Source organism: Crocodylus siamensis, chromosome 10 (assembly GCF_052110815.1).
Source record: "Crocodylus siamensis isolate JL-2025a chromosome 10, ASM5211081v1, whole genome shotgun sequence".
NCBI lineage: Eukaryota > Metazoa > Chordata > Crocodylia > Crocodylidae > Crocodylus > Crocodylus siamensis.
The window spans coordinates 29642805-29665570 of record NC_143404.1 but is presented as its reverse complement, the minus strand read 5'-3'; the positions used below and the strand labels follow the sequence as shown (position 1 = coordinate 29665570).

Sequence of the window (22766 nt, the reverse complement as noted above, 5' to 3'; positions counted from 1 at the left end):
GGGAGATCCAGGGAACTACAGGCCAATCAATTTGACTTCAATCTCTGGTAAGATATTAGAAAAAAATCCAATAAACAATTAACAACAGGATAACGGAATGCATCATTCTGAAAGATAGCCAACACGGCTTTGTTGTGGGTAGGTCTTGCCTGACCAACTTGATTTCCTTCTATGACCAGGTGATATATCACCTGGACAAAGGAGAAGAGGTTGATATAATTTATTTGGACTTGGGAGAGAGGAATCTATATCATACTTGTAGGCTCAGCAGTGGTATACTCACTAGCACCACGACCAAGAGAGACTCAGGGGCCATGATTGACCACAAAATGAACATGAGCCACCAATGCGATGCCGCAGTCTGCAAAACAAACAAAACCCTGACTTGCATCTACCGATGCATCTCAGCAAAACCCAGGAAGTCATCCTCCCACTTTACTCAGCCTTGGTGATGCCACAGCTAGAATACTGCATCCAGTTCTGGGCTCTTCACTTTAGAAGGGATGTGGAGAAGCTTGAGAGAGTCCAAAGGAGAGCCATGCACATGATTACAGGACAAGAGAACAGGCCTTAGGACAAGCTGAGAGGCATGGGGCTCTTCAGCCTGGAGAATGAAGGCTCAGGGGGGACTTGGTGGCAGCCTATAAGTATATAAGGGGTGTGCATCTGTCTGTTTACCAGGGCACCCCAAGGGAAAACAAAGTCTAACAGTCACAAACTCCGGGAAGTCTGTTTTAGGCTAGACATAACAAAAAACTTCTTTACCAAGTCTCCGGAGCCTGGAATACACTCCTCACAGAATTGGTGAAAACACCTACTCTGGACACATTTAAGAAACACTTGGATGCCTATCTTGCTAGGAATATTTGACCCAGTTGACTTCTTGCTCCTTGGGGCCCCATGATCCAATTTTGAATGTGATGCTGCATAGGGCAACTAGTTAATACCTGTGGGAAGAAGTTAAATACTTTCCTGTTTCTTCTTTCCCTTGCACAACTGCTGAGGGGAAGGACACTAAATGTAGATGACTGAGGTATTCAAAGAAAGGTTGAGACCATAGCCAGTATGTAGGATTTATTCTTATGATTTATTATTTTATAGGGCACAGGATTGTACGTAATAGAAAAGACATAGCCCCTACTCTGAAGGAATTCCAAGAAAATCAAGATAAAACCAAGAGGGATAATGGGACATCTCAAGTAGGGGGAAAGTATGAGGACAAAGATCTCACAAGAGTGAGGATGAGTGGTTATCTGGGATTCTGGAGTAGACAGCATGACAGTTCTCACCAAACAACATTTTCACAAGTATGTATGTCATTAAATTGCAGTAAGACTTAGGATCTGACGTGTCAAGGTGACTTTGAAAAAGTGTTTTGAGTTCCTTGGTCACTTAGATGGCTTTGAAAATTGTACCTACTGTGTCTATATGCATAACTGTATACAAATTCTAATATATGCTAATTATTTTAAAGGGTTTTTTTAAAGGAGTTCAAGTGTAAAGAAGTTAGTCTGTTGAAATGAACTGTACAGCAAAACATCCTGACTGCATCACAACCTACATGTTAATTCTCATCTCAAGTGAAGACACTAAGTTTCTCCATTTCAATCCTCCCGCCAACAAAGGCTCACAAGCATCAGGCTAACATGGCAAGTTCTACCTCCCAGAAGTAAAAGATACCATTAGAGAGACTTTCATATCAATTGTTTTGAACTAATCATGATGCTCAGAAAACACAAAACATCTGTGCCCACAGCTGTATTTCCAAGCAGAATTTCAGTTTAGCCATAATTCCACTTGAAAGAATTTTTTTTCTTTCTTAACCCGGATAAGGACATCCATAAAACATTGCAACTCTGTAGGTGCATCTGTTTTTTCTGTAATTTTATTACCACTTCGGTGATTACCACATCTTTTCCTTTTATTGTAGAGGATTTAACAACAGGTAGACACTATTCAAAGATATTTCCTTTCTACTTTAAGAGAAACAAGTGTTTACATTTTAAATTCAGTAATATACATACTGATATGTTCAGCAAGTTACAGTCCTGAAATTCTGAACTTTATATTAAACCAGATCTGCATATTTTAAGCCTCCTGGCTTTGGCCTCTTTCATAGAGGAGGTTAGTGGTCTGGCCTTCCACTTCTTGAGAGGTAAATCTTGATACTGTATTGGGTCAAACTGCGCTGCAATATGGAAAAATCTATACAGGATCTAGGAAACCACGCTGTGCTTCCCTTGAAATGATTTCTTCAAATTCTTCCATGAAATTAGGACATGAGTAGAAGTAACAGTGGGTACAGTTCCCAGAACCTTCCCCTAAAAAAACAGAAATTGGAGTAAGGCCACACCCTTCCCTGCTGCCCCCCGTATCCCAGTAAAGGTAATGGGTGCTTCCAATGAAAGTTTCTACTACTAGCAAGACTGTGCCCAGGAGTTTATACCCTATTAGATGTGTAGAGGAAGGTGCAGTAACCATGACTGACTCTCCAGCCTACATAAACAGGTTACTCTCCGGATCCATCAGATCCAAAAAGACAGTCAATTTTGGTTTTCAGGAAATAATAGTTTCTGAAACTTATCTGAGTTGGAAGTTATCATGAGCACAAAAACAGAATTAAACATAACTATTCTTTGCTCTAGTATAATTGCAATGACATATCACGTCAAGGTTGAAATGGGTTGGCAAGGCTGCATGGACAAACCTATAGCATTTACTTTTATTATGTTTGGCACAAACTGATGGTACTACATTTCATAGGCACTCAAACCAATAACAACTTTAAAAGGAAAGAATACCTCTCACCCATAACTGTGGGACTGATAGAGAGCACACTGGGGATCACAAGGGAGGTCCTCTCCTTGGCAAGAAGTCGCTCTTTCCATTTGATATACGGAGGGAAAAAGCAATATTTGGCTTTGCATTTTTCCACTCCACTTGTTTGCCTGGTTCGACCTTCTCTCTCTCTCTTTGAATGCCCCGTTTCTCCTTTTTGTTGTAGCTCTGTTTCTAGGATACTAAGTCTAACAAATCATTTGTTCAGAGATACAGGAAGGATTTTTTCCCTTTGGGCCCAAATTTTTAGAGGTCATAGTAAAGACACAATAACATTAGAACTTAAGAAATATAATATAATAAGGATATCCAACCTAGGCAGGGGGTCAGACGCAATGATCTGTTGAGGTCCCTTCCAACCCTAGCATCTGTGAATCTATGACTATGCAGCAGTTGGATGAAAGTCCAAAGAGTCAGCTCCCCAATATAAAGAAATCATTGGTAGCCCTTGTCTGTGGGAGAAGGGGATTGCTAAGGAATTTATATATTTTGAGATACCTCTGTTAGTTCTGTCCTGCTCCCTCAGGGAAGAATGAGAGGATTCAAAGATTAAGCTGAATGCTATGCTTATGCTGAGGAGAGTCTACCCTCAGTTATAAGTTACAGGAGTCCTACAAGCTCCACATTGAACTAACTGGGAAAAATACCTACCATATAAATATGATTAAGTTGCAGATTTTCACTTCAACTTTATTCCTATGTTTGATTTCAGTTACTTGTATGCCTAAATCAAGAAACACAGGTTAAATTCTGCCTTAAGGTATGCAGGACCAAGTTAAATCAAAATCAGTGGAAGCAAATTGTACAATTCTACATTTTTTAAATGATTTTGAATTCCCAAGTGGAAAGCAACAGTTAACCAGAGGCACATTGTTAAATGTGTTTTCTTTAAACTAGTTAAAATACACAGAAATGTAAATATTAGATATCACTTGTAATAATGACATTCATTGATTTTTAAGTAGCAGGTGCTTATTATGATCTATGATATAAATAAGCAGATGCACAAGGATGGTTGATTAAATACATATGAAAATGCTTTCTAAACAGAAGGAATTATTCTAATATTATTTAATCACCAATTTTCCCCTTCAATTTAATGGATAAAACAATATCTCTTGCTGTAACTGCTCCTGTCTATTATGTAATGAGTCTCCTACATGAGTACCAGGACACCAATTCCCTAATAACTATTTTTTCGACTTTAAGTTAGCTCCCTTATTAAATACAACTTGGTCTCTTTTACATTTCTTTCCTTAAAAGAAGCAAATGGTATGGAGTACAGATGTTTGGTTTCAGATCTTGACTTACTGTGTGACCTTGCACAAATCACTTACCCTTGGGGTCTGGTTTTACTTTCTACAGCATGGCAATAATCAAAATTTATACAACAGTGTAAAGCACTTTTCTATCCAAAGATGAAAAGTGTAATGTCAGCACAGAGCATTAAAAACCCCAAATCTTTTGTTATAATTCAAATTTCAATATCATACCGCATATTCAAATAGCAGAATGGGAAATACTAAGGAAATAACTAGTTCACTGCAATCTACCTGAATTGACAGGTAAACGACAAAGTTTATGCACATAAAGGAAAATATGACTATTAGAAGAGCTCACTTTGGTGCACAGAAAGATTGGTTTTAGCTTACCATAAGACCTATATAATGTGACAGTTGCTATGATACAGAGAGTATTGCTTTACTAGAGACCAGTCAAAATGCTAAGTGGAAGCGTGTAAGCAGAGCCTGCCCCAGGCTCCCTTATCTTATGTAAACTCCATCTTCAAACATCTTAAGTGAATGTGTATATTTTATAATCAGATTCCTGATTTTCAGTTTTAGCTATTAAAACATGAGAGAAATTTTGGGCAAGAAAATAATATTTATGTATTTTATTCATAAAAAATATTAAGCAGCTATGATACAGCACTTGGAGTCCTTAATAAAACTGCTGGACTTACCTGTCCCTCTGTTAGTAGCAAGAAATATTGTTTCAAATACAGGCTTTCTATAAATTGTTATGTGGAAGTAGCAGAGAAGCTGAAGGTAAGTTTTGCAAAACTTCAGGACTGGCATAACCTACATTCCTTTGCGACATTTGGGCTAAATAAAAACAGTCAAAAAACCCGAGGCAGACTCAATCCAACCTTTGTGCATTTCCCTAAGCTGCAAAGATTGGCTTGAAAACAAACGGAACTCCCATTTGCCTTTTTGGGGGATGTAGCCAAATGCCTGCACTGGCCAGGCCAGAAGGTGGAGGGTGCTCCTGCACACCTCCTGGCATACTGGACATTGGTGAGGGCAGCCCAGCCGAGTCCAGCCATCCCTGACTGGTTGTCAGGCACATGTCCCCAACCTCCTGCTGTCAACACAGACCCTCTCCTGTGCCCAGCTTTGGGCTTCTAGACCTGGTCAACATGGTGGCCCCAGGGAGGGGCAGGAAGGTGGGGGGAAAGCTCCCCACCTTGGCCCCAACCCTCCCAGCTGGGATCTGCACAGTGCAGGAGGGGGCTTCCTGGTGGGGATTTTCACACCACCACCCTGCCCCCTCACTAGACCTGGCCTCTCAGCCACACAACGCAGCGCAGGGGAGGGGCCAGCCCAGCTTGGCTGGACCAGAGGTTAGCCCACCCACCATGAAAGGCAGGGTTAGTGGAGGCTGCAAAGCATATCGAGATGCTGGGAGACTGTGACTTGGCTTGAGTCAGAAGGGGCTGTGGAACAGAAGTTCGATAGGCCAGTCTAACCTAAAATGATTCAATACTACATCCCTCCAGGCCTATCTTAAATCAAATCTGGCATTTTGAAACCAGTCTATGCACACTGAGTTTCTGTTGTTACAGGGATAGATTAGTTTCCAATCACTTACAATGGTTTATGTGTAATTTCTGTCCCTAGCCTTGATGTTAGGTGGTAGAGGACAATCTACAGGACAGATCTGACATACATGGTTGGTCTGGCACATGGGTCCAGCCTCATGCACCATATTCTACCCATAAACCAACCCCATACAGTGAATTGAGCCACAGACTGACCTTACAAGCCAGGCACCCAGGCTGACTTAGTACTGGAACTAGACTGCAGAGCAGCCCCAAACCATTCACATGGCTCCTGGGGCAACAGTGTTTTAAAATATGCAGGGCCTTCACTGGCAGCTGGATTATTAAGTGCAAAGACTTCAGCTACTTAGTACTAGTAATTACAAGTAAATTTATTTAAAATGGTCTTTTTCTTACTCTTAACCCATCATTTCCTTTCCTTTGATCAAATATATATATTATATATTTTTATATATATAGACTTCTACATTAAAAATTATAATAATTTGTATGGTAGTGAATGAGGCACAAAAACCAGGACAATGACTATAGTATAGGTTTCAAAAAGGAGAAGTGGCAAGATAGGAAACAAAATCAACATGAGTAAAAGCACAATCCAAGTATCTTCACAATGGAGCGTACTGAGAAAACATCTTATAATGGCTTTAGAGGTATGCTACCTCAGTACTATTTACAAAGATAACTAATCCCTTGCAAATACAACTAATATCAATGGAAAAGAATGAGAATTGAAGCAGAACATACCAGGGTTGCTTTCATCTGAGATGTACAGGGCATGATGTGCGAATGCATATGTGTATAAGATAACCAAAACAGACTTGCTGTGACATGTACATTTTCTTTAGAAATATTCAGACAGACATGGAGCTAGTCTATGTTATCTGATCTGAGAGTGGGTGTTTGTTTTGAAAACAACTGCTATAATTCTACAAATAGAAAATGTAAAGAAGTCTTCCAATTTGATTAAAAGTTTTCAATCAAATAAAAGGTACCCTTCAACTTTGAGGAAAAGGAAAAATATTTACTTATGTATTGCAACAAAGTATCACAAGAATAAAGTGTAGGACAACCAAGACATTTTACAGGGTTAGGTACATAACCCCTTTCCAAATATAAGGATCTGAGAACCAAAACCTGTAAGGGATTACTCAAGTACTCCATCTGTTCTCTACAGTTCTTATTTCAAATGTCAGCATTTCTCCAATAAGCTAAATCTCATCCACAAATCTGGGTAACTGATCAGAAAAATGGTAGCCATTCAAGAAAAAGCTACAGCAAAGAGCTGAGCAGTGTGCCCTCAGTACAGCAACCTAAAGCCATGGATGAAAAATGAGGGTAGCACCACCACATGTACAGCAAAGTACCGAATAAGTTATTAGTTTAAGCAACAGTAAACTGCCCATCCTCTGAGGATACATACATCCACTGAACTACTGATCGGTCTGGATAACCAGGGGTAGTATAGCAAAGAGATGCCATAAAAGTAACAAAAATTAAATCCACAGGGATTGGCTGTGCTGACTTTTGTGATTCCTACAGCTCTAAGTATTTTGGAATACACTGTCACCTGGCATGCCTCTGTTCATGCATCTCTGAATACTAGCCCAAACCATTGCCTCACAGCTAATAAGTCCTGTTTTTACATGGACTGGTTTTAGAGTGTAAACCAGAGAAAAGCATAAAGGAGAACTGACTATGTACGGACTGTCCATGTGTCTATTACAGCCGTAAGTGGAATGAAAAAGCATATATTCAAGGTCTCAAGCCCTAAGTTTTTTAATATATCCTTAACTGTAAGAATATTCTGAACTAACACATTTTATTCATATAATTACACCAAAATGTATTTTTGCATTACAAATACATTTGGAGTGGGATTTCTCATTTTATGTGGTTAAGTTACCCTTTTTACATTAAAGACATTTATGCCTATAAGCCTGATGTCATTTAAAAATCTACTATTTACTTGCATGAACCAAACCACATTATGAGAAACATCACACTATAACAGAGTTATCTAGGCATAAAGATTTCAACCCCTAAAATTAGATAAATGCTGGTAAATGCATTCGTGAATAGTTAATTATTTGAACATCACTATTGATAACAGCTACATTTATACTCCTTAATATATAATCAGGGATCCTAATTTTCTGCAGGAAAAAAGCAAAAAACCCTCACAAAAACCTTTGTTTAAAAACACAAAAATCTGTGTTTTTCTGTGACCTACCGAAAGTTTGGTGGCATTATTTCTGCTCTGTTATTTTTGCCGTGGTTTTTGCCATGGTTTTTGCCTCTTGGCTAATCAGCAGCATGTCCCCACCCTTCCCGAACTCCCCATCTGCTGCTCATTGGATGAGAGGCAAAAACCACAGCAAAAATAAGCAACAGAAAGTAACAGCACCACTCACCATAGAATACTATCACAGGTTCTGTGTTTTTCCATAGTAAATGGAAAACTAGGATCTCTGTATACAATGAACAAGAAAATAATAATGCAAAAGTAATAGTTTGTACTTGGATTTATCAATGATTAATTATTTTGACTATTCTGTAAACATTGAAGCAGCATTTTGCAAGAAATGTACAGCATACACTATGAAAATTAATTTATTTGTTGTTATAGCAACTTGAAGCCGCCTTCAGAATACTTGAAATGTTTAGAAGTAATCTAGAATGTTTTAATATTAGCATTTAATATCTTATTAAATTAAGCCCAAAGGACATTTTTTGAAAAACGCTCATGAAACCTAATTACTTCAAGGGTTCTAACCTAAATTGTCCCACAGGAAGTCTTACTGCTGCACTGTAAAAGAAATGAGTTGGTAAACCATAAGCATGCCACAGACCATGCACTGAAACTTTTTATTTTTTAAAAACAGTATAATCAAATTCAGACAATTCATTGGAAAAAATATTTATAACTTGAAACACAGTGAAACTCACCTAAACACTTAATACAAGACATAGGCCAGTTAGGGAGCACATTTATGAAAAGCAATTTCTACAATGCCTAAAAGTCAATTAAAATGAATATCTGGTTTTAAAAAAAACAACCAAACAACAACTATACATTTAATAGTAACCCCCCCACTTTTTGTCACTAATGAAATAATTGGCCCATTCATCTAATTAAGTAACTATACAATAAATTTATTGTAATACTAAAAGAAAAAATGATTAAGACATAAATCTGCGACAAGGATAAATTTATTGCTCAAGTATATTCATGTCACATGCTTTCACTATATCACCACTCTGTATATTTTGATTTTGATAGAAGGCTGCTATTTACATAACACTGCCAACCTTAGACTGATTCACTTTAGTTTTCATCAACATCACCCACCATCATGGAGTAACTCAGACATGGATTAATTAAGTCTGCACTTCCTAGACAGAGCTTGAATGAAGATTAGCAGCACAAAATAGAATAATTTTATCACAGTATTGTCAGGGTTCTGAATGAGTTCTCAATTAAGTCATTGCAATAATTTAAAACAGTTTTAAAGCAATTTTTAGAAGCCCCTGTGGAGTTCCTTTATGTAATAACTGCCTTTAGAAATAACTGGATTGGGTTTTTTAAAGAACCTGAAGGTAATCAGGCACCCAGTTCCTACAAAATTTCAATAATCACAGTCATGTTTTAGAAAATTACCTCCCTTTGACACCTTTGAAAATTACAGCTGTTGTGCAGCAACACCCACTGAAATCAGCCAAATAGGCTGGAGGATAAGACTGCAAATCTACAAGGGATACTTAATTCTAAACAAACCACAAACACTTATTCTAAAACAACACAAGCAAAAGTAAGCCCTTTACCTATCCCCAAATCTCAAAGAGCTTTATGTAGGTTTGACCGTGAAAGGAATACTGAACCACTCCTCAAGTAGGAACAAATTAGTAACTGGGGACACAGTAGCATAAGAATGGATGGAGTGAAGCATTTGCTGTGAACAATGCCTAAGGGAAGGGAGAAACCAGTATGGAGTAAGGTGCCCATCACCCTCCCACCCTCTGCTCTTGCTCCTCTTGCACCTTCTGGGTGTGGCACCACAGCATTGACAAGGTAGGAGTGTGTGTAGGTGAGTGACAACATTCTGGGAAATGTAGTTTCTGCTGCCGGGGAGAGATGTCATCTTACTTTTTTCCCCTTAAAACTGGTGGGTTTTTTGCCCAATCACTATGCATATCTGCAGTGAAAAAGACAAAGTGACATCTTCAGTCAGCAGCAGCAAACTCCAGCTTTTGCTCCTATACTGCCACCCATTGCTGGAGCCTCCAGAGCCAGAGCCCTGCAAGGAAGGTACAGAAAAAGGCGGAAAGGGGACTGCAGTCATGGTCTATGTGGGGACCAACAGGACCAGCGTGTTCTATCCCGTGAAACGTGAGGCATTTGCCATGCCCCCCCTCCACTGATATTGCCAGCTGCTTCTGCGGGCACTCACCACCCCCTCCTCCTGCTGTCAGAGCTGCCGCCGGCTTCTGTGGGTGCTATGGGGCTCACAACAGAGGCAGCCCGGGGAACACTGATACCGCTGCAAGCCCTGTAGAAGACACTGCCCCCAGTGCAGCCCTGCAGCCAAGGAGGCTCTCAAAGGAGGCAGTTGACAAGGCTGCCACCACTGTGAGCCTACAGGGGAGTGCCTGGCCACACATTCAATTAATGGCATGATTAAAACAAGCTACAAAATTATTACACATTTTCTGTGTAATAACGTGTTTTATTATGCCATTAATTGGTTGAACATGTAGCTGGGTCACAACTTAAGGCCCTATTAATCATACCTTAAGGTTAACATGTATGATGGGGAGAGGGGGGGAGTGAAGGCTAAATGAAGCAAAACTGAGGCCTTGACCGCTATAACATCACTGAAGGCCCGGATATTTTTTTCAGAGGAACATAGGCCAAATTCCAGGTCCAGGCAACATATTTTTGCCTTCCAAAATTATCCACTAAATTACAGTAGGATATAATATAAAATCCTGGCTTTGCATTCCAAACCGTGGTATAATGTTTCTTAAAACAGCTGCCGCTTAAAACAATGAAGTATCTACACTTCAGTGACAGACAAGGTCAATCACATATTCTTTATCTTCTTGGCAGGGAAGGCATGAGGCTTCATTATCAATATTTACACATATGAAAGAAAAACAATATTCAAAAGCAAATGATTTTTTTGACCATGTCACCATAAAGGAAAAAGAAAGGCCTGGTGGTTAAGCCACAGAACACCAAAGTTAGGGTCTGCATTTTGTACCCCTTCAGCAATAGCTTTTCTGTGATATTAAAAAGGTAGAAACTCTGTCACAATTTCCATGTGTCAAATAAGGACAGTTAGGAATATTACAGATGGTTGATGCATTTTACAAATTTCAGCAAAATATTTGCAAAAAGTTTCATTATTTTTTGAGTAGCTGTAATCCATTTCTTTTCAGCGATGCATTCATTCCCACTTGCAAGTGCAAGAAGTGAGGGGTAGTGCCTTAAGTTGGCAAAGTGAGCCTGATTGCCAGCAGCCTATGTCCAAGTACATGTATAGGCATGGCTGCCTGCTTATATACATCAGTCCCTTCAGCACTCATCATGCTACTGAACACAGCAGATGCCTCTCTGCCTGGCTCCTGACCAGCCAGGGTCCTGGCAACAGTCTCCTAACTCCAGCACAGGTCCTTGCTTCCTGAAAGTTAGCTCCTAACTCCTTGCACTTTAATTACAGATCTTTGCTCTCTGGTGGCCAGCTCCCTGCTCTTCAGTCCAGTTCAGACCCACATCTTCTGACAGGCAACTCTGGGGTTTAGTTCAGCGATAACCTACATTGCAGTCCCCTACAACTATACTAAAGGTTTCCCTGGCTTTATGGGGTAGATGTGTTCCTGACAAACTGCGCGTGACTCATATTCACATAAAGGGAACCCACTTTACAAGGTAACAAATAGGGATACATTCCAAGACCTCGACTGCATCGGCAACAGGTAAGTCTGCTGGGGCTGGAGCAGTACCAGGCTCTTCCCGGCAGGGACTGGGCTGGACCACACACAGGCTGGGTGGCAGTGGTGCTGGGAGGAGGGCTGAGGGTGGGGGTGCAGCTACCCCAAAATTCACCATAGCTCCCCCCCCAAACACACCCCCAGTGCTGCCTATCCTGAGCACAGAGTGGCCCAACCCCCGCCCCCACTGGGAAGATCCCAGCCCCAGGTGAGTGAGGCCTTGATCTGCACCCCCATCACTGGTGAGGGAGGGACTGGGGCTGGGGCAGAAGCAGGCGCTGCATAGCAAGGGCAGAGTGCAGGATGGGGGGCTGGCTCTTGTTGATATGGGGCTGCCACTGTGGGCTGGGGCCAGGGGCTATGCTGGGCTCTTCCTGGTGGGGAGCTGGGCCATGCTGTGCTCAGAGCAGGTGGTAGTGATGCTAGGAAGGAGGTTGGTGGGGGCTACAGCAAATTTTGGAGTGGCTGCAGTCCACCTCCCATAGCGCCCCTCCCAGCAGCATGCCATCCTGGCTCAATACCTGCCAGGAAAAGCCCAATGCAGCCCCTCGCCAAAGTACACAGTGGCATCCCATAGCAGCAGGAGCCATGCCCCCTGTCCCGTGCGCCACCCCAGCTGTGAAGTGCCTGCCTCTGCCCCAGCTCCAGCCCCACTCCCTCCCTCACCACTGGTGGGGGTGCAGATTGAGGCCCCACTCACCCCTGCCCCTCCTGCCTGTGCTCCACTCCTTCCCTTACCACTTTGGCTTCAATCTGCCTCCTACCACAGCCCTTTCCCCTCCCTCCACAGACTGACCTACTGCTGATCGTGTAAGAGTAAATTTACCTCATATATAACAAATTTTGCGTATAAAAAGGGTCATTGCATAAGAGCAAATTCACATATACAGAACGAATTCACATACACATAAAACAAGAGAAACCTGTATAGCCATGTGCTTTGGACTCCTTTTGTCTCCAATCTGGATTCCTCTTTCTGACTCCTAACCTCATCGGCTCCTAACTCATGAATCTTTAGGGAAAAGCCCCAGGGAAACTGTCCATGTCCTAGTCATCCTGACAAGAAGTGCTTTGAGTTCTTTGCTACACAGTGGAAATGCACAATTTACTATTATTATTGATATTGCAAAAAAACTACACATAGTCTTACAAATACCCCACTTCCAGTTGTTGCAAGCTTCTTGTGGTTGTGCATGTACTTTCTTTATCCTGCAGCTCAAAACTGTTTTTCCTGCAGTTACTTCAGTCCTTGTTTCAAAATCTGCCTGAGAGGATTGCTTTTACTTGTGGTTATTTCACTCCTCATTTCAAAATATACCTGAGAAGATTGTTTTTACACTTGGTAAGAAAGTGGTTTTATTAATTTCAACAAAGATTATTTTACATAAAAGAGAAATAAAGCTGAAAATAGGTCAAAGATTTTTTGTGAAGCAGCCCACTGTACAAGAAGCATGTCTCCAACTGCAACCTGCACAATCAATCTGCTGATCTTTTTTAAAAAGTTAAAAGAACAGGCAATAAATCAGAAGCAAAATACATTTGTTACTCTTTTTTTTAAGACACCTTGATCTGCAGTCTTAGATGATTTTGCCTTGACCTTGTGTATACATTTGAAAGACAAAAAGAGCTTTTCTTCTCACTTCTGTCTTCTGATCAATTTTTTTTATATTATAGCCATAAGCATATCCCATTTTTTATTTTTCTTTCAAATGAATATGAAGAGTAAAAAATATCTTTACACAAAGAAAAAAAACCAAATTTAAATATTTTAAAAGAGCATATATGTATACAAAATATTAGGGGCATGCAGCATACATGCATTAAGACTTGAATAGAATCTGCTATATGTTTTTGAAAATAAGAATTGCTCCAGTGATGTTTACCAAAAGAAATGAATGGGGTTGGTGAATCTGTAATATTTCTATTGTGAATATGTTAAACAGCAGATGATGTTTTTAATGACAAGGGCATAATAATCCAAGTATTAATCACAGGCTTTGGAAGAAAGTAAAGCAGCAGAAAAAATTCTTTACAGCAACAGAAAAATAGGCAAAAAAAAAAAAGGAAGAAAAACCCGAGTAGAACCTAAAGATATATGGGATTTATACATAATATAATATTTAGTTATATTTAATATAATCTTTCAGGACTGTGTTTTTCCTTAAGATAACTAGCTGTTGTGCATAGAACTACTCAATTAAGAAAAGTACCAGTTTAATGTCAATCATTTCAATTAAGTTCCCATTGTGTGATATTTGTAATTCAGTAGTGCACAGAGGTCCCCATCATTTTGAACCCCACCATACCTATGTTCCAGATAAACAAGTAATAAAACATTGGGCATATGCTGAAGTTATCAACTGCTGATGTTCATCATAAATGTATGATAACCTGCCTACATGTAATTTATGTAAAAAAAGTCATGGATTTCATTTTGACATGAAAATATTTCTTACTGGGTGCATCTACAATTAATTTAAAGCAGTAAATTCCAGAGCAGTTTGAGCTAACGTAAACTACTTCCAGGCACGCTGTCTACATATGTGCTCGGTGTCATGAGATCACCCTCTGCACTCCGATGACATCCACCTGCCTGTCCCCGCTGAAGAAAAGCCCTGGCTGCTTAGTCAAACTGGGGTTCCTTCTAGTTCTCACCTGCCATGACTTTGATGTTTCACTTACTGCCAGGAGGGATGGTGTTTGCCCAGTCTGACCTCAGCTGTAGGCATCCCCTGTGGGACACAGCTTCCAGAAAAAAGAGCAATAATAAAAACAAAAAACAAAAAAACTGTCCAGCAAACTTAGCCCTTCCTTTGCCCTCAGCTCTCTAGCACTTGGGACTCCAGCTGCACTGTCTTTGCAGCTTGTTCAGCTAATTGAAGTACCGCCATGATAGCTGCTGGATCACAGCAGTAATTAACCCCTGCTTTGACTCACGAGCTCCTCCGAGCTCTTAGACCTACTGATCTCTATTTTCTATCTCTCTCTATGCCTAGATCTCTATGTCTATATCTAGATATAGATCTAGATATATCTATTAGGCCTGTGCAAAGCAGCTAGTATTCACTTTGGATTCAGTCTATTTGGGGGACAATGATTCAATTCAGTGATTTGAATCAATGTCCTGAATTGATTTGGCTGATTCTGATTCAGAGATTCAGGTGCTGCCGAATCAGTTGAATCTCCAAATCGAACAGGCCCCATTCCCCCCTCACATTGATGTCCCAGCCCCATCAATGGCTGACCAACCTGGCCCCAGCATCCCAGCACTTTAAAAAAAAACAAACCTGCACTCACTGGCTCCTGTTAGTCATGGGAGCGATCCCCACAGCCCCCTATTGCCCTGTGCTGTGTGGGAGCAGGGCTCTACCATGAAAACCCTAGAGGCCCCAATGGCCACTGCAGCAGCTGGTGAGTGCAGGGCCTTTTATTTACTTATTTATTTATTAAGTGCCAGGATGCTGAGGTCAGGCAGCACAGCAATTGATGAAGCTGGGAGAGCAGGTGAGGGTTGGTCAGGGGAGCTGGGGGAGCAGGCAGGAGATGGGGCCTAGTGAGGGGCCCCCCCATGGTCCCCTCCACCCCTCTACAGCCGTTCCCCTGCCCCCTACTTACCAGCACAGAGCCTGGGGCCAGCTCCCTGCAGTGTTAAGTGGGGACTGCACAAATCTCCTCTGAATCAATTCAGAAAAGATTCAGAGGCTTCGAATCAGTTCAGACCTTGTGACTGGTCTCCTGATTTGATTTAGATTTGGAGATTTGGCTGCTGAATCAGGCTGAATCTTCTCTGAATTGAATCAGCAACTGAAGCTTTGCACAGCCCTAATTCTATATGTGGAGCGAGAGAGAGAGAGAGAGAGAGAGAGAGAGAGAGAGAGAGGTTATCCAATGACCCTTGAATGTAAGATCTCAGAAATCCCTGGAGCAAGGATCAGATACTAGACATTCCTCCTCCCAGGGAAATTTTCTCATTATTGAGCTACAGTTATATATGCTCTCTTTCACTTGCTTTATGAACCTTAAGTTTATTTGTGCCCAATGGCACAGCTTGAATATAATTGTATGTTTAAGGTATACAACTGGGAGGTGGGAGATATGGGTTTAAGCCTTTTAAGAAGGCCTAAAATGTAGGTGTCACTTTCTGGGCATGTGCTTTAACCACTTAGGCATTAACTCAGAGATTGGCATGCCAGTCTCCCTTTCCTTTTCCACCCCATCTCTCTCCATGTCTTTGAATTTAAATGGCTATGACTGCTGTGTTTTGTGCTGAAGCTACCACTGCTAGTGTGTGTTAGGGCATATACTATACTAGTCTCATCAGAAAACATAGCACAGATGTCTGGTTTGCAAATCCTAAATGGCTGCAGTCATGAGACAGATATTAGAATGGCAGCATCTTAGGGCATACACAGTAGCAGAACTTTTTGCGTTCTAGTAATCTTCTAAGATAAAGCTCAGGTGACTATAGACTCTCAGGTGCCTAATGATCACCCATGTGTACATTTTATGCATTTCAGCCTTGGACTTAAGGAACTAAATTCCATAGCAGGTACCTAAAGTACTTTCAGCATGTCAGCACTTCTACAGTACCTGCTTGTATGCATACTCTTATCCCAAAGCAAATGCGAGGCAGCTCACTTACCTGCAGAGTGTGCTTCCTCACATTTACTTCAGCATCACAGCAGGCAGTTACTAAGACAGCACTTACATGCTACAAATTCACATTTGAGTTCATCCTGAAGTAACTTGTTTTTTGCCTATACCTTTGTGCTAGGAGCATCCACCAAGGATGGCAACAGAGGTTATAGGAAGACAGAGTGAAACAGAAAACCCAGATCCCTGCTTATTAGCATATTTTTTGTCTGAAACATGCTTGGAAACAACCTTGTTGGTTATGCTATGGCCAAGTAAACATATCCTATAAAGGTGTTTCAAACACCCAGAACTAAGTATGGCATAACTATCAAATCCCCTCTACTTGACAAAAAAAAAAAAGCATACTTGGTGATATCAAGCCATCATTCTGCTTACATTACCTGACAGGTTTGTGATTTTTACAGAACTCTGTGCAAGATTCTCACATAGTGCAAACCGTATTGATTTTTCTAGACTGTTAAAAAATCTTCTAATAAATTGAGGGTGCTATAAAAGGGCTTGCTATAAAAATATAGGTTGGCTTAAATTAAATGTGAAGCTATTAACATTTGTTATACAACCCATCAAACTGTAATGAGTTCCTTTCTGGCCTTACTGAACTTGGACCTTTGCAGAAAATAGGCTTGTAAACTCCACTGGGGTTTCTTGTGTTATGAAAGTTTAAGTTGATCATTAAAGTCCACCCTAGAATGATCCAAGATTATCTCTCTGTAAGTTATCTTCAAGAGTAAACTGAAAAAAAGAAGTGCTGATAATGATATAATCTTTCGTTAGCTGTAAAATGCATTGATATTGCATATTATGCTAATGTAACATTACCATTAAATTCTTAAATTTCTTTATGCTTTTATATTAAAAAAAATTACTGCCACTTAGGATATAGTGTTCCCCACCCCATTTTTGAACACTTTTCATCTCAATTGAAAAATGTGCGGCAACTTTGCTAGCATTTTTCCAGCATGAATATTTTATATTACAGAGCAAAAATATATTGGACAAGAAACACACAATTGTTTCACAGATGAAAATGTGTTTCAGCAGAGTAAATTACTCTGCCATAGTATAGTTCTCGCAGGCAAGCTAAGGAAGTATGGGCTGGATGAATAAACAATAAGGTGGATAGAAAACTGGCTGAAGCATTGGGCTCAAAGGGTAGTAATCAATGGCTTGATATCTAGTTGGAAGCTAGTATCAAGTGGAGAGTCCCAGGGGTCAGTCCTGAGGCTGGTTTTGTTCAATGTCTTCATCAACAACCTGGAAGATGGCATAGAGCGCACCCTCACCAAGTCTGAAGATGACACCAAGATTGGGGGAGTAGTAGATAAGCTGGAGGGTACGGCTAGGATTCAGAATGACCTCAACAAATTGGAGGATTGGGCCAAAAGGAATCTCATGAGGTTCAACAAGGACAAATGCAAAGTCCTGCACTTAGAACAGAACAATCCCATGCACTGGTACAGACTGGGGGTTGACTGGCTGGGCAGCAGCTCTGCAGAAAAGGACCTGAGGGTTACAGTGGACAATAAGCTGGATATGAGTCAACATATCCTGGGGAAGATCTTGGAAAAGATTAATCAAGGAGGTCACACTTAACAGACTAGCTGACAGCAATATCCTGAGGGATACCCAGCATGGCTTTGTTGCGGGTACGTCTTGCTTGACCAATCTCATTTCCTTTTATGACCAGGTGACTTATCACCTGGACAAGAGGGAAGAGACTGACGTTGTATACTTCGACTTTAAAAAAGCCTTTGATCTGGTATCCCACGATAACCTCTTGGCTAAACTAGTTAACTGCAGCCTTGACATCACCATGATCTGCTGGCTGGGGAACTGGCTCTGCAGTAGGACCCAGAGGGTCGTGGTCAATGGGAGCCAATCATCTTGGTGCGCTGTGACCAGTGGAGTCCTACAAGGCTCTGTCCTAGGGCCTATACTGTTTAACATCTTCATCAATGATGTGGACATTGGTGTCAGAAACGGACTGGCCAAGTTCGCCGATGACACCAAATTCTGGGGTAAAGCATCCATACCTGAGGATAGAAGGGTCATCCAGATGGATCTGGACAGACTCATGAAATGGGTGGATGAGAACCTGATGGTGTTCAACGCCAAAAAATGCAAGGTTCTCCACCTTGGGAGGAAAAACCTGCATCATGCTTATAGGCTCGGTAGTACTATGCTGGTTAGCACTACACATGAAAGGGACTTGGGGGTCATGGTTGACCACAAGATGAACATGAGTCTTCAGTGTGATGCTCTGGATAGTAAATTGAGCAAAATGCTGGCTTGCACCCATAGATGCTTCTCAAGCAGATCTCGGGACGTCATTCTCCCGCTGTACTTGGCCTTGGTGAGGACGCAGCTGGAGTATTGTGTCCAGTTTTGGGCTCCGCAATTCAAAAGGGATGTGGAGAAGCTTGAGAGGGTGCAGAGGAGAGCCACGTCCATGATCAAAGGTTAGGAAAACAGATCTTATGATAAGAGACTGAGAGCAATGGGGCTATTCAGCCTGGAAAAGTGCAGGCTCAGGGGTGATCTGGTGGCCACCTATAAGTTTATCAGGGTTGTTCACCAGGATCTAGGGGAACATCTGTTCACCAGAGCCCCCAAGGGATGACGAGGTTGAATGGTCACAAACTCCACTGTGACTGGTTCAAGCTGGAAGTGAGAAATAACTTCTTTACTGTCCGAGCCCCCGAAGTTTAGAATAGACTGCCACTGGAGGCAGTTCAAGCACCCACTTTGAACGCATTCAAGACACATTTGGATGCTTATCTTGCTGGGATCCTATGATCTCTGCTGGCTTCCTGCCCCTGGGGCAGGGGGCTGGACTTGACGATCCTCTGGGGTCCCTTCCAGCTGAAATGTCTATGAAATCTATGAAACAGTGTGCCCTTGTTGCCAAGAGGGCTAAGAGCATACTGGGCTGCATTGGTACAAGTGCTGCTAGCAGGGCAAGGGGAGTGATTATTTCCTTCTATTTAGCACTGGTGAGGCCACATCTGGAGTACTGAGTTCAGTTTTTTGGCCCCTCACTAAAGAAATGATGTGAACAAATCGGAGTGAGTCCAGCAGAAGGCAATGAATACGGTGAGGGGGCTGGGACACATGATTTATGAGGAGAGGCTGAGGGAACTGGGCTTATTTAGTCTGCAGAAAAGAAGATTGAGAGGGGATTTCATAGTAACTTTTAACTACCTGAAGGGAAGTTCAAAAGAGGATGGAGCTAGACTGTTTTCAGTGCTGGCAGATGGCAGAACAAGGAGCAATCGTCTCAAGTTGCAGAATAGATAAATATTAGGCTAAATATTAGGAAGAATTTTCTCACTAGGAGGGCAGTAATACATTGGAGCAGGTTACCGGGAGAGGTTATTGAACCTTCATCCTTGGAAGTTTTTAAGACCTGGCTCATGAAGCTAATTAGTCAACTACAAGAAAGAGATGCACCCATTAACCCCTAGAGAAAAGATAATACTGTTCAACTTATTAGGAATGAAATGCAGAGAGGGATAAAGACAAATTTAGGGTCATAAGGCCGAAATGGTCCTAAAATCTGAATGCAATTCCTTATTTTTTCTAGGTATTTCTATGCCTTTGACCTTATGCTAAGAGTACCTCAAAAGTTTTATCAAATGATTCTTAGAATATGCCTGATAATTTGAAATGTATCATTCCAATGTTACAAGTTAGCATTTGAAGCATGGAGAGATTAAATGATCTGTGCAGGGTCATGCATGGAGTTCATAAGATGGAATCAAGAATTACTTAGATCAGATCAAGAGCACTATCTACATTCCCGTTATTAATTTCTATTAAACTGTTTTGTTCTGTTACATAAAGCATTCTAAGTATTAGCATTTTCTTTACTGAGAAAGGTCTTAAAGTTTCAGGATTCAGAAATCCTATACAACTAGCCCTGAATTTTGCTATTTCATTTTTTAAATTTTCAGATTGCTATAATTTGGCGTAACAGTATGTCTAGGACTGCTGTACATACTTTTAACTATTTAAATTTAAAACACTGCTATATTTTCCAGGTTATCATTATGAAATATGAAGCCTAAAACATTTTTTCTGCCAATATAGACTGGATTATAAGGGAATCTAAATGACAACAGCAAGAATAAAAATCATGAAGAGGAATAGACACAGTTCCCAATACAAATCATTACATCACAATGGATAACCCATTACAAGGTAATATTACTTTTGCTTATTCATTCACCTGATTAGTTACCTTTTATGGAGACATGAAGTATGATTTGGATTATACAATTTACCAATAGGCTGCAATGCAGTCTCAGGAGTGTTTCAGTGCCTTTCAATGTAGAAGTAGGCAATTCTCTCATTCTTAAAATGGCACTTAGACTATAGTAACTTGTGTATCAACTACTGTTATTATGTAGGTGCAAGTGAGTTGACACCTGTAGTTCTTCCCTTCAAGAAATTGTGTCCATTGTATATATTTGGTAGCTAGCCTTATTGCTGTGAAAGTATACTTTAGCTTAGCAGTCAAAATGAAGCGTACATGATTTTTTTTAAGCAACAGTCTACGCAAAAACATCTATTTTCCCAAAAGTGGTGCACTAGGCAAGAGTAACTTTGTGAATCAGGTTCTACTGGAACTTTCCCTCACACTCTTAAAGAGATAGGCCTTTTAAAAAACTGCTACAGTTCTTTTGAATTTCTTGTTCTCAGTTCTTTTATCATTGGCATTTCCCCTTAACAACCATCAAGAATTTGTTGAAAAATCTTGATCCAGCCTTCTTCCGCCCCAACTTGGGTTTCCCTTTCAGTCCTCTGTTAAATTAAACCAATATATTAATACAGTAAACGTCTCAAATAGGTAAATATACAGCATATATATATATATATATATATATATATATATATATATATATATATATAAATAAAACATATTACAGAATAACCAACCCATTTCACTTGCATAGAATTAGAGCTGAAAAAGTAAGTGAAAAAAATTGCTGAAATAGAAGTCAAGGCAGTAGTCACTGGAAACAGTGCTTGATTATCTAAATATAAATTCAGATTTCAATTTGGGTTGTCCCGACTTCCATTTCAAAGATATAGTATAATTAATGTTGCTTAATGTTACTGGAAGGCATGCAGATACTACAGGGATGAGCTCAGTACATAAAGTCAGCAAAAGAGATTGCAAATGAGAGACAATGCTAACTCTTTTATCATAATGTTACAATGGCACAGTTGTAGTTCTAGAATAAGGAACAACGAATCAACTACAGAATAGTTTATTTGGGTACATACAAACATTTGCCATGCCCTGTCCAGCTTTAGGTGGCTTACTTCAAACCATCTAAACCTAGACTGTGATCCCCATGTACAAGTGTTTGCTGGTGTTTGGAGTGAAGCAGGAAGCCCAAGATAAGTAACTCAGGGTATGGGGAGGGTCTGATACAGGATCAGGAAGCAGGTAGTTTGGCTTGGGGTGGAGGAGACACTGGCAGGTTCAGTGGGCATTGGTGGGCCGCCAGTTGGTGGGCAAAAATATTGCCCAGGGTTTCACGGGGCAGGGTGGGAAGGGTCGGAACACCACAGGTCTGTGCTGTCAAGGCATGCAGGCCTAGATCAGGTTAGCCCTTTCTTGATTTAAGTTAGTTCACCTCCTACTATGAACTAAACTTAGATTGGGCACACCATTTTTTTTGCCAGTTTAAACCAAGGTTAAGTCAATCTAAATACTATACTTACATATATACTTAAGTCCAAAAACTGTAAATGGAAGAGAACAGGTACATTTCTCTAAGTCCACATAAATGCAGGTCCTGAACTGGGACAGAAGAGTGTTAACCTAATTAGTATTTTCTTTAATTAGCCTCAGCATGGTAAGATATGTCTGTGAGCTTTCTGTCTTACTATTTACACATGATTTTGCCCGTGGAAAGAATTTTGATATTTAAACCATTCACAATTTTACATGATTATGCTAGCTTACCAGTAAGCACTTTCTCTCTATTGTTGGGAACTTTCTGACCCATATTTAGGATCTAAAATTAGAAATAAAATGATTTCCAAACTCATCTGTAGTTTATTTTATTTACTTAGTGAAATATTCTTAAACCCAAAAGTTTTATTAATTCTTGGGTCAAATCAACTCAACATTACAGTTTCTTTAATTTTGGGCAGCACTGGGGGAAATTTCGATTCCTATCCTTCTTGGTTTCTAATTTCAGCTGTAGAGGAACCTGTCATTTCAAAGCTCAAGTTTGATTCTTTATCTGCATTAGGACCAAATAAAAAACAGACTACATGGCCCTTTTTGATAGTTTTCTTTTAAGTTCATGTTAATGACTGGCAGTGTCAAATGTAAAGGAAGTGGTATGCTGGTAAACAATTAGCATGCATTTAAATTTCAATGCTCAAACTGAAAGAGCCCACTCTCAGAATAGCAGTTAGC

General features: G+C 40.5%; 2 protein-coding genes across 4 annotated transcripts in view; one reads left to right on the top strand and one right to left on the bottom strand.

The window, feature by feature from the left end:
• The window catches only part of DOCK2 (dedicator of cytokinesis 2), a 514744-nt gene that overhangs the window by 251374 nt on the left and 240604 nt on the right, over positions 1 to 22766 (bottom strand). The gene's annotated exons all lie outside the window — the stretch shown is intronic.
• INSYN2B (inhibitory synaptic factor family member 2B) overlaps positions 1 to 22766 on the top strand; it is a 141978-nt gene that overhangs the window by 69268 nt on the left and 49944 nt on the right. Inside the window, exon 2 of one of the 3 annotated variants that reach the window (XM_090064274.1) lies at positions 20417 to 20527. The exons of 1 other annotated variant lie outside the window; for it this stretch is intronic. The gene's annotated coding sequence lies outside the window, so the exon portion shown is untranslated. Of the gene's footprint in view, positions 1 to 20367; positions 20528 to 22766 lie in introns of all 3 variants that reach the window. One more of the 3 variants, XM_090064273.1, reaches the window with a different exon arrangement.